Source organism: Jatropha curcas, chromosome 5 (genome assembly GCF_041381405.1).
Source record: "Jatropha curcas cultivar XTBG-Jc1 chromosome 5, XTBG_Jcur_1.0, whole genome shotgun sequence".
NCBI classification, from domain to species: domain Eukaryota; kingdom Viridiplantae; phylum Streptophyta; class Magnoliopsida; order Malpighiales; family Euphorbiaceae; genus Jatropha; species Jatropha curcas.
This window is the reverse complement of record NC_143155.1, coordinates 14,061,410-14,074,869: the sequence shown is the minus strand read 5'-3', so window position 1 is coordinate 14,074,869 and position 13,460 is coordinate 14,061,410.

Genomic DNA, 13,460 nt, shown 5'->3' with positions numbered 1-13,460 from the left:
GTCTGTGGGCGATAGGGTGAAGACTTGTGATGCTGAATCTTCTTTTGCTTCAGTAGGTCCGAAAATTCACTTTGAAAGTGAGATCTGTTATCCGTGATGATCTCAAATGGTGTCCCATACCGACAAAGGATGTTGGTACGAACGAACTGTGCTGCCTTCTTGGCATTCAAAATGGAATAAGAAACCGCCTCAATCCACTTAGTAAAATAATCAACAGCAACCAGGATGAATTGATGGCCATTGGAAGCCTTTGGATGGATCTTTCCGATCACGTCTATACCCCAAGTTGCGAAAGGCCATGGTGAAGTAATGGGATTCAGATTGACTGGAGGCTGCTTTTGTAGTTTAGCAAAAATTTGACATTCATGGCATTTCTGCGCATGCCTCACGCAATCTGCATTCATGGTTGACCAATAATAACCTAGGTTCATGATTTTTCGAGCCAAGACTATCCCGTGCATATGTGGACCGGACTCCCCATTATGTAGGGAATTCATGATGTTTTGAGCTTCTCCTTCATCAACGCACCTTAGGTGCAGACCATTCCAACTCCTTTTATACAGGGCTCCCCCAGTAAGGAAATATCCAGATGCTAACTGTCTCAATGTCCGTTGATCAGTCTTGTTGGATCCCTCCGGGTAGACTTCATTCTGAAGATAATTCTGTATATCCCAAAACCACGGCTTGTCATCGACTAGGTTCATGACATGCGCTGGCTGTTTCTGCAGCTGAATCGTCAGAGGTCGAATGACTTGATCTCCCCCTACATTAACCATGGAAGCCAAGGTTGCTAAAGCATCTGCAAACTGATTTTTGGCGCACGGCAGGTAGTGAAAAGATAGTTCCTCAAACTGCTGAGCCAATTCATCCAAGCGCTGTAGGTAAGGAACCAACCGCTCTTCCTTGATTTTCCATTTCCTTAGGGCTTGAGAGACTATTAGGTTGGAATCTCCGAAAACCCTAAGGATTTTTATTTCTCTTTCTAGGGCCGCTTCCAACCCCTTGATGCAAGCTTCATACTCGGCTTCATTGTTGGTGCAGTCGAAATCTAGTTTGACTGCGATTGGGACGTATTCTCCACAAGGAGTTTTGAATACGACTCCAACCCCATTTCCATGGTAGTTTGAAGCTCCATCGAAGTACATCTCCCAGACCTCACTTTCCACGCTCAACAAATCTTCATCAGGAAATTCTAATTCCGGCATTTGGTCTTCGACCGGCAATTCTGCTAATTGATCAGCCAAGGCTCCGCCTTTCACTGCCTTCCGTTGTACAAATTTTAAGTCATAGGCTGCGAGCACCGACACCCACTTAGCCATTTTACAGTCAAGAACCGGCCTCTCCATAAGGAATTTCAAGGGGTTTGATTCAGCTTTGTACAGGCCCAAACTAGAGCCAGGCACAACTTCTCTATCTTATTGTATTTTAGCTCATATTCCAGCATCCTCTTGCTAAGGTAATACACGGCGTTTTCTACCTTCGTATCTTCAGCTTGCTGAGCTAGCATCGCACCCATCGCTTCTTCTGTCACTGATAGGTATAATAACAAAGGCTTTCCTAGCCTTGGTGGCTATAGCACTGGCGAGGATAGCAGATATTGCTTGACTTGGTCGAAAGCTTTCTGACAATCCTCATTCCATTTGACTGCCACTCCTTTCCTGAGTAGTTTGAAAATCGGACCACAAGTATCGGCCAATTGATTGATGAACCGGCTAATGTACTGTAGCCTTCCCAGGAAACTCCGAACTTCTTTTTCCGTTCTCGGTGCTGGCATTTCCAGAATGGCCTTGGCTTTCGAAGGGTCAATCTCTATGCCCTTTCGACTGACCATATGCCCCAGAAACACTCCGGATGTAGATCTAAACAGGCATTTTGCCGGATTGAGCTTTAAATTGTACTTTCGAAGTCTAAGGAAGAACTTCTCAAGTGCTGTTGTATGTTCTTCGGCTGTTTTCGATTTAACAACCATATCGTCAACGTATACTTCTACTTCTTGGTGAATCATGTCATGGAAGATGGTCATTGCCATTCTTTGATAAGTTGCCCCGGCATTTTTGAGCCCAAAAGGCATGACCCTGTAGCAGTAAGTTCCCCTTTCTGTAATGAACGCCGTTTTCTCTTTGTCTGGCCCATGCATCATTATTTGATTATAACCGATAGCAAGATCAGTCAAGGAGACCATCTCGTGTCCAGCCATTCAGTCCACTAGCAAGTCAATATGCGGTAGGGGAAAGTCGTCCTTCGGACATGCTTTATTCAAATCCCGGTAATCCACACACATTCGCACTTTTCCATCCTTCTTTGGCACCGGCACGATGTTCGCTGACCACGTCGGGTAGGCAATAGGTTCTATGAACTTGTTTTCCAGCTGCTTGGCAACTTCCTCCTTGATCTTCAAGGACCATTCTGTTTTCAGCCTTCTTAGCTTCTGTTTCACTAGCTTAACCTCTGGATATACTGGAATCTTGTGCACCACTATTGCTGGGTCAATTCCAGTGATGTCACTTGCTTTCCACATGAAGCAATCAACAAATTTCTTCAAACATTCACTAACCTGTTCCCTGTTCATGCAATCAGATGCAATGTATGTATGTTCGTTTTCTTCTTTGCCAACTATTATTTTTTCCTTTTCATTTTTTATTTCATTTATTTGATTATTACTTTTGCTTGGAAATGCTTGGAAAGATAGACACGCAGGATAATCAAGAATTTGCAAGCCTTTATTAATTATGACGGAATCGTCTTCAAAGATTACATCAAATTTGAAATCTGGATCTTCTAGATCCAACACAGACGACTCAGAAGTAGACTCTGACTCGGTCTCAGACTCAGACTCAATACATGACTCGATTACAGACTTTGGTACTAGGTTTGACTCGGGAGGGGGTTTATCAGCAGTGCGATCCTCCTCGGCGTACCAGTTGGTGAGGGGTCCTCCGCTTGGCTTGATCAGGTTGAGCAAATCTCGATTCTCATCACTTCCGGTGATAACCGCAACCCCGTCAAAGAGACTAGGCTGCATGAAGTCTTCCGCTTCCAGTTCAGTTATGGTTTCGGGCTTGTTGCCCCAGACATCCGAGAATATCTCTAACCCAGGCAGCATCTTCCTAGCGGTTGGGCAGCAAAAGGGTTCTCGAAAGCCACAGTAAGGAACTGCTTCTCCCGGTTTGCAGAAGTAGCCGTTCAGAGTCAATAGGTAAGGCCGCATCTGTACATTCTCTTTCCTTCCTCTTCGGGTCCTCTCAGCACGGTCCTCATCAGTGGGCTCATAACCCAACCCATAGGTCCCTTCATTCACTGGACATTCCCAGGCTTGCAGTGCAGGATACTTCTTCCCGGACCTTGCCATAATCATTCCTGGTAGGTAGGACATTTTCAACATTAGAGGCACTATGCAGTTTATTTGCACTGTCCCAAAATCAAAGAGAATTCGAGAGCTTGCAGTCTTTCCCTCTATAAACTGCACAGTGTCGTATTGAAATCCAGAAAGGGGTAAATTGGCAGTCTCAGGGTTGACCTCGAAGAGAGGCTGGCCCTTTGGCCTTTTGAGCTGACTGTAGTCATCCCCCTGTATGGTGATAACTTTGTCTTCATAGGGAAACTTGACCTTTTGGTGCAGAGATGAGGGTACTGCCTTAGTGTGATGTATCCACGGTCGGCCCAGAAGCAGGTTGAAGCTAGTCGGTACATCAATCACCTGGAACGGGACTTCCATCACAGCTGGCCCAACTGTTAGCTTCAGTGTGGCAACCCCCAATACTTCCCTCCGGGTGCTGTCGTAGGCCTTCACTATCTGGTCCGAAGGGGCTAAGTCCATTTCTTCCAACCCTAGACAGTTGGCTACTCTCAGTGGGCAGACATTCAACGCTGACCCATTATCAATGAGAACCATGGGCACCGTTTTATCTCGAGTCTGAACAGTGACATACAGAGCATTGTTATGGCTACCTCCCTCTTTAGGCAAGTCATCGTCAGAGAACCCGATGCTTTGCATTTTAGATGATTGGGTGAGGGTGGACACTAGCACTTCTGGGCTAACTTCCACCGATGTCTGAAGTTGACTCAAGGCCTTGCAAAGAGCTTGGCGATGAGGAAAGGATGCTGCTAGAAGTTCCCAGATTGATACCCTAGCTTGTGTCTTTTTTAACTGTGCCAGTACCGGGTCTTCCTTTAGCTCCTCTGCCTTCTGGTAAGGCTTGTTTTGGATTTTATCCAAGACTAGTGGCTCATATTGTCTCCCACTCCTGGTTATAGCATCAAGTTCCTCGGTTAAGTCATTCAGATCCAGGACACAGATATTATTCATCTCTAGGAATAGTTCGAAAGGATTGATCAGTTCCTGGTCAGCCATGATAGCATTTATCCCGTGATTTGGTAAGGGGTTGGTATTAACGTTTGGCTTACTCCTCGGGATAATTGAACCATTATCCACCAGGTCCTGGATGCGGTTCTTAAGCGTCTAGCACGCTTCAGTCTTGTGCCCATGCCCCTGGTGATACTCACAGTATTCATCAGCCCTGTAATTCCTTGGCAACGGATTCGGCGGTGGCCTTGCTTCCAAAGGCTTTATGTAATTAGCCTTGACGGCCTCTCGGAATACCACTAGGATTGGCATCCCGAGATCAGTATAGGTTCTTCTGGATGATTGATTATTATTCCTCATGTTTCCCACACATAAAGGATTCGTGGGGGTGATGCTAGCCACTTCGTGGACCTTGCTTACTTGGCTAGGTTTCTTGTACTTTGAGGTTCCCGAGTCTTCTTTCAGCTGCCCCATTTGAATCAGATCTTCTACCTTTGTAGCAGTGGCAATGAGCGACTGAAACGTTGGTAGGTACTGGGTTTGTAGTCGGTGTTGGTAAACAAGCTGCAGGTTCTTAATGATTATGTCTACCTGTTCTTGCTCAGAGGGTCGATTAATCATTTGGGCGGCCTTGGCTCTCCACCTCGTAAGGAACGAGGAAAAGGGCTCATTATTTTTCTGCTTGGTGGTTTCTAGTTCTCTTCGAGTGACATCCACCTCCATGTTATAGCGGTATTGGGAATTAAATGCATTGCAGATGTCTTCCCAGGTTTTCATTTTGGATCAGTCTAAGCTGACAAACCACCTCAAAGCAGCACCGGCGAGAGATTGTTGGAACAATTGAGCAAGGAGCTCGCTGCTCAGTCCAAATGGGTTAAGGGCACCCACATACATCTTCAAGTGAGTTTTAGGACAAGTGGTTCCATCGAACTTGTCCATGTTGGGCATCTTAAACTTGGTTGGCAGTCTTGCCTCGGGGAACAAGGACAAAGAGTCCATGTCTACCACCTCCTTGTGGGTTTTGAGAGCAGTGATAGATCTTTCCAGGAGTTCTAGCTTCTCTCTCATTCTCTGAGCTTCCAGCTCAGAAGCAGTTTTAGAGGGCATATCATCCAGGTTTAGGGCAGGGTTTGTAGGTTCAGCAGCAGGACCCTGGTTGGAGGCAGCAGGTCCACTTCCCCCGGCAGAAGCCCCATTTCCATTTCCATTTCCATTCCCATTGCCCAATTCAGCTATCAGGGCGGTCCTTTGTGCTGCTAGTGCCTCATTCATTCTGGCCTCCATTCTGGCCTCCATTCTAGCCTCTAGTTGTTCAATGAGGGTTTGGATATCAGCAAGTGATGCCATTGGTGCAGGTAGAGTCGTTGGAGTTGTAGGTGAAGCAGGTGTAGCTGGTGAAGCTGGTGATAGTACTGTAGGCATGTCTGGCACTTGGATTGTAGGCACCTGTAAGGATGAGGGTAGCTGGATTAGGTACGGTGGTTGGTGTGTCAGGGTAACTGATGTAGATCGACTCTTTTGTCCAACCGTGCATGAATGAGAAGAGTGTTTCATGTTCTCTTTGTGTTTACCTCATGTTTATGATATGTCGTGAATGCGCATAACAACACGTCATAATCTATTTAATGGTATGGTTCACATCATTGGGTGCATACAGTCCTAAAGGGTAGGTTCTATACGCTATGACTCAAATAGAGAGTTGGCTTATAAGGGACCCTTGAACCTTGAGTATGGATATACCTAACCACATGTGAAACAAAGAGTTTCGCGTGGGTCCAACGGTATGCATACCCATGGCCCACCCCCAAAAGGATTAGGGGCGATTTGCGGTAACAGGGAGGACGCTTTGGCTGTCCGTCGACATAATCAATGAGACCTGCTGATCAGCGCTACTTGCTATCCAGACTCAGAAGTTTGAACAGAGAGAGAAGAAATTCATTTGAAATTCATTTTTTTATGCAATGGAGAAAAAGATTCTCAATCGTGCAAATAAATCAACAAATTTAAATGTTTTAATCAAATTTGTCAATTAAATTCAAATTTCCCCTCATCAAGTATTCTTAAAGAAAGAGCACTCGATTTATGTCAAGGTACCCTGCAAAACAAAAACATAGTAAAATAATACCCTAACGAAGGGCAGGTTAGTCTATGCAGCAATTGTAGTCCACTTATGCAAAATGATTACATACTCCCCAGTGAAGTCGCCAAACTGTGAACCCCTCCCCAAATATCAAATGCATGTGAATGCATGTGACTAAGGAAGAAATGCACGTGATGTATGAGTCGCCACCTTGTTTAATTATTTTAGGGTAAACTAGGAAAAAACCCTAAGTGACTCCAATTTTAATTAACCTAAATGCTAGATTAATTAACCCAATGATTAAGGCATAATCTTCGAACCCGAGGTGGATCCCGAGACTATGTCATGCTGAATGAACTAACCATGAATGAATGCTTTGCAAGGTGACCAATTTTAAGTGATTTTGATTTTGATGATTTCGACTTGCCGCTCGGGGTTAAATCCCAAACGTGCCTTCGTACTTCCGTTTGAATGGAAGATCAAAGTCAACGTAGTTCGATAGGCCTTTTTTTAAAAGGGCTTTGAATGGGATGCTTAATGCATGAGTGTGTGTATGCTTTGTGCATTTGGTTTAGGCATTTTGCCAAAGATTGATTGTTTTAGGCATTTGATGCCAAAAATGTTGATTTTAATGGCTTTTAGCCAAAAAGATTGATTTAGGCAATTGTTGCCAAAAATCGATGTGATTTTAGGCGATTTTCACCAAAATTGATTATTTTAAGGCTTTAAAGCCAAAAGATTGATTTAGGCAATTTATTGCCAAAAAAAATGTTGATTGGGCGATTGTCGCCAAAATTGATTGATTTAAGGCAATTTATTTGCCAAAAGCAATTATTTGAAGGCTTTTAGCCAAAATTTTGATTTAAGCGATTTGTCGCTAAAAAAGGATTAATCTCACTTATAGGCAATTTGTTTACCAAAAGTGATTAATTGATTTGCAATTTAGGCAATTTATTGCCAAGAAAACGTGCTTAATTAAGGCTGTTTAGCCACAATTATTGATTAATTGGACTTAAGCAAGATTTGTTTGAAATAAAGGCGATTACACCATAGATATTAATTAACTAGGTATTTTAAGCCAATATTGTCGGATTTAGGCTTTAATACCACGATTATTAATTAACCGGGCATTTAGCCTAAATTTATTTAATTGAGGCAATTCATTTGCCTAATGATGACATGGATGCATTTATGCAGTTGTAGAATTATTAGGAGTAGAAAAGAAGCATGCATGAAGTGCTAAAATTAAATAGGCAGAGTTCAGTTCATGTACCTGATTTAATCGTCGACCGCTTCTTAACTCCAGGTTAAGCACCGCGTTAAGGGAATTAATTTTAATTTAATTTCAAGTGACCAAGTATCACAACAATAGAATAAAACTAAAATTAAAAAAAAATGCAAGAAAGCAGTAAAGAATTGCAAAGAGCGTAGGGAGAAGGAACGTCCGTCAACACAGACTGAGTGGGTCAAAACGGAGCACCGGGGCTGCCTTTTATAGGAAAAAAAAAAAAGGACCCGAGGGCGGGCGTGCCCGCCTAGGCCAGGCGGGCTTGCCCGCCCTGCTGGACGGGAGTGCCCGCCTGGGCCAGGCGGGCTTGCCCGCCCAGGCTGGGCGGGCGCGCCCGCCCTGATGGGTGGGCCTGCCCGACTGGTCCGGGCGGGCGTGCCCACCCTGCTAGGGAGGGCTGGACCGCCCTTAAGGGTGGGCTCGCCCTTCAAGGGCGACCCGTGCTCCTTTCTATTTTTTTTCACTCCAAAGGCTTTTTCGGGAGTTCTAGACCTCCAAAAAATATTCCGGGACCAGTTCCGTGATCCTCGTAATTTTTCGGACGTTTCGAGTACCATATTGGTATACTTCTGATGAACTTCCAAAATAGCCTTCGGTCCGGCCGGATTGTTTGCAGTCCGGGAAAACAGGTTTTTGAGTCTCAAAATTTGAGTATTCACAATCCCCTCCCGAGTCAAACCTAGAGTCAAAGTCTGTAATCAAGTCCTGTACTGAGTCTGAGTCTGACCCCGAGTCTGAAACCGAGTCAGAGTCCAGTTCCAGTTCTGTGTCGGATTTAGAAAATCCAGACTTTAAATTTGATGTAATTTTTTAGGACGATTCCGTCATAATCAATAAAGGCTTGCAAATTCTTGACTACCCTGCGTGTCTATCTTTCCAAGCATTTCCAAGCAAAAATAATGAAGATCAAATAAATGAAATAAAAAATGAAAAGGAAAAAATAATAATTGGCAAAGAAGAAAATGAACATACATACATTGCATCTGACTGTGTGAACAGGGAACAGGTCAGTAAATGTTTGAAGAAGTTTGCCGATTGTTTCATGTGGAAGGCAAGTGACATCACGGGAATTGACCCGGCAATAGCGGTGCACAAGATTCCAGTATACCCTGAGGCTAGGTCAGTAAAACAGAAGCTAAGAAGGCTGAAAACAGAATGGTCCTTGAAAATCAAGGAGGAAGTAGCCAAGCAGCTGGAAAATAAGTTCATAGAACCCATTGCCTACTCGACGTGGTTAGCAAACATAGTGCCGGTTCCTAAGAAGGATGGAAAGGTGCGAATGTGTGTGGATTATCGGGATTTGAATAAAGCATGTCCGAAGGACGACTTCCCCCTGCCCCATATTGACTTATTAGTGGACCGAATGGCTGGACACGAGATGGTCTCCTTAACCGATCTTGCTGTCGGATACAATCAGATAATAATGCATTTGCCAGACAAAGAGAAAACGGCATTCAGCACGGAGTGGGGAACCTACCGCTACAGGGTTATGCCTTTTGGGCTCAAAAATGCTGGGGCAACCTATCAAAGAATGGCAACGACTATCTTCCATGACATGATTCACAAAGAAGTAGAAGTGTATGTGGACGATATGGTTGTTAAATCAAAAATAGCCGAAGAACATAAAACAACACTTGAGAAGTTCTTCCTTAGACTTCGAAAGTACAATTTAAAGCTCAACCCGGCGAAATGTCTGTTTGGAGCTACATCCGGAGTATTTATGGGGCATATGGTCAGTCGGAAGGGCATAGAGATTGACCCTTCAAAAGCTAAAGCCATTTTGGAAATGCCAGCACCAAAGACAGAAAAGGAAGTTCGGGGTTTCCTGGGAAGGCTACAGTACATCAGCCGGTTCATTAATCAATTGGCCGATACGTGTGGTCCGATTTTCAAATTACTCAGGAAAGGAGTAGCCATCAAATGGAATGAGGATTGTCAGAAAGCTTTTGACCAAGTCAAGCAATATCTGTTATCCCCGCCAGTTTTACAGCCACTAAGGCTAGGAAAGCCTTTGCTATTGTACCTATCAGTGACAGAAGAAGCGATGGGTGCAATGCTAGCTCAACAAGCAGAAGATACAAGGATAGAAAATGCTGTGTATTACCTCAGCAAAAGGATGCTAGACTACGAGCTAAAATACAATAAGATAGAGAAGTTGTGTTTGGCTTTAGTTTGGGCTTGTACAAAGTTGTAGCACTACCTCTCGTCCTACACCAGATACGTTATTTCTGAATCGAACCCCTTGAAATTCCTTATGGAGAGGCCAGTTCTTGACAGTAAAATGGCTAAGTGGGTGTCGGTGCTCGCAGCTTATGATTTAAAATTTGTACAACGGAAGGCAGTGAAGGGCGGAGCCTTAGCTGATCAATTAGCAGAATTACCAGTCGAAGACCAAATGCCGGAGGTAGAATTTCCTGATGAAGACTTATTGAGCTTGGAAAGTGAAGTCTGGGAAATGTACTTCGATGGAGCTTCAAACTACCATGGAAATGGGGTCGGAGTGTTATTCAAAACTCCTTGTGGAGAATTGTGAATACTCAAATTTTGAGACTCGAAAAGCCGGTTTTCCCGGCCGCGGCAGTGGCGGCCGCCCTTAAAGGCGGCGGTAGCCGCTATCGCCGGCAGCCGTGCCGCCGGCGACAGCGGCTGCAGTCGCCTGTGAATACTCAAATTTTTTGAGGCTCAAAAGCCTATTTTTTTCGGACTGCGAACAGTCCGGCCGGACCGGAGGCCTTTCGGAAAATTCACCGGAAGTATGCCAATATGGTACTTGAAACGTCCGGAAAATTACGAGGATCACGGAACTGGTCCCGGAATATTTTTTGGAGATCCGGAACTCCCGGAAAAGCCCCCGGAGTGAACCTGCCTGCCCCGGTGGCTCAGCCACCGGAGCCAGCCGCCGGGTCGCCGAAGGACCGGCGGCTCGGCCGCCGGGCAGGCCGCTGAGTCGGCGGCCCAGCCGCCGAGACCCGGCAGCCCGGCCGCCGGGCGGGCCGCCGGCTGCCGGCGGCCCGGCCGCCGGGACGGCGACCCGGCCGCCGGGACGGCCGCCGGGCCGGCGACCCGGCCACCGGAAACAGTCCGTTTTGCGCCTATAAATACAGGCCTCGGGCCTCCTTTTTTCCTCACTCAGTCTGTGTTGACGGACGCTCCTTCTCCCTCTCGCTCCTTGCGATTCTTTACTGCTTTTTTGCATTTTAATTTAGCTTTTATTGCTTTCTTTCTTTGTTAAGTGGTCATTAAAATTAAATTAATTAATTTCCCTTAACGAGGAGCTTAACCTGGAGTTAAGAAGTGGCCGTCGACTAAATCAGGTACACAAACTAAACTCTGCCCATTTAATTTTAGCATTTCATGCATGCTTCTTTTCTACTCCTCCTAAATTCTATTACGGCATAAATGCATTCATATCATCCACCAGGCAAATAAAATTGTCTTAAATAAATAAAATTAAGCTTAAGTGCCCGGTTAATTAATAATCGTGGTATTAAAGCTTAAATTCGACAATATTGGCTAAAAGCCTAGTTAATCAATAACTATGGTGAAAGTGCCTCATTTTGAACAGTTTTTGGCCTAAGTCTAATTAATCAATAATTGTGACTAAAAGGCCCTGATTAAACACTTTTTCTTTTTATGGCAATAAATTGCCTATATTTCAATTTAATTAATCACTTTAGGCAAACAAATTGCCTATAAGTGAGAATTGATCAGTTTTTCAGCGACAAATCGCTTAAAGCAATATTTTGGCTAAAAGCCTTTAATTAATCACTTTAGGCAAACAAATTGCCTATAAGTGAGAATTGATTCTTTTTCATAGCGACAAATCGCTTAAATTAAATTATTTGGCTAAAAGCCTTAAAATTAATTCATTTTGGCACAATTGCCTTAATCAATCAATCTTGGCGACAATCGCCCAATTAACCTCTTTTGGCAAATTAATTGCCTAAATCAATATTTTTGGCTTTAAAAGCTTTGAAACAATTCATCTTTGGCACAAATGCCTTAAAAATCAATCTTTTGGCAAGAATAAGCCCAAATCAATTCTTTTGGCTAAAAGCCTCAAAATCGACATTTTGGCACCAAGTGCCTAAATCAATCAACCTTTTTTTTTGGCAGAATGCCTAAACAAAAATGCACAAAGCATACACACACTCATGCATTAAGCATCCCATTCAAAGCCCTTCAAAGAAGGCCTATCGAACTACGTTGACTTTGATCTTCCATTCAAACGGAAGTACGTAGGCACGTTCGGGATTTCACCCCGAGTGGCAAGTCGAATTCATTCAAACATTTCATTTGGTCCAATTACTTCATCTTCCTTGCAAAGCAAACATTCATTCATTTTGGTTAGTTTAGCAGTATGACATAGTCTCGGGATCCATCTCGGGTTTGCATACCATGCCTTAGACATTGGGCTAATTAATCTAGTAACTAGGTTAATTAAAATTGGAGTCACTTAGGGTTTTTCCTAGTTTACCCTAAAACAATTAAACAAGGTGGCGACTCATTCATTCACGTGCATTTCTTCCTTTTGTCACATGCATTCACATGCCTATGATATTTTGGGGAGGGGTTCACAGTTTGGCGACTCTGCTGGGGATTTATGTAATCATTTTGCATAAAGTGGACTACAATTGCTGTGTAAACTAACCTGTCCTTCTTTAGGGCATTATTTTACAATGCTTTATTTTGCAGGGTACCTTAGCACAAATCAAGTATTCTTTCTTTAAGAATACAAGATGAGGAATTTAAACTCAAATTGTACAAATTGTTTAAGACATTTTAATTTATTTATTTATTTGCACGATTGAGAGAATCTTTTTCTCCATTACATAAAAAATGAATTTCAAATGAATTTCTTCTCTCTCTGTTCAAACTTCTGAGTCTGGATAGCAAGTAGCGCTGATCGGCAGGTCTCTTTGATTATGTCGACGGACAGCCAAAGCGTCCTCCCTGTTGCCGCAAACCATCCCTAATCCTTTTGGGGGTGGCCCATGGGCATGCGTACTGTTGGACCCACGCGAAACTCTTTGTTTCACATGTGGTTAGGTATATCCATGCTCAAGGCTCAAGGGTCCCTTAATAAGCCAATCCTCTATTTGTGTCATAGCCTATAGAACCTATCCTTTAGGACAGTATGCACCCAATGATGCTGGATCATTCCATTAAAATGAATTATGTTGTGATGTCGTGCGCATTCACGCATTCATCCCATAACTTCACAAAAAAAAACATTCCTTTTCAAAGCTGGAAAATCACATTTTGGTCCCTAAGACCTGAAAAATTACATTTTGGCCCCTAAGGCCCAAAAATTCCTAATTTGGCCACTGAGGCCCAAAAATTCCCAATTTGGCCACAGGGGCCCAAAAATTTCCAATTTTGGCCCCTAAGGCCCAAAAAAAATTCTAGATTTGGCCACAGAGGCCCAAAAATGCCCAATTTGGCCTTAAAGGCCCAAAAATTCTCAATTTGGCCCCTAAGGCCCAAAAATTCTCAATTTGGCCCCAAAGGCCCAAAAATTCTCAAGTTGGCCCCTAAGGCCGAAAAATTTTCCAATTTGGCCACAGAGGCCTAAAAATTCTCGATTTGGCCCCGAAGGCCCACAAATTTCCAATTTGGCCATAGAGGCCCAAAAATTCCCAATTTGGCCCCTAAGGCCCAAAAATTCTCAATTTGGCCCCAAAGGCCCAAAAATCTCCAATTTGGCCATAGAGGCCCACAAATTTCCAATTTGGCCATAGAGGCCCAAAAATCTCCAATTTGGCCCCGAAGGCCCACAAATTTCCAAG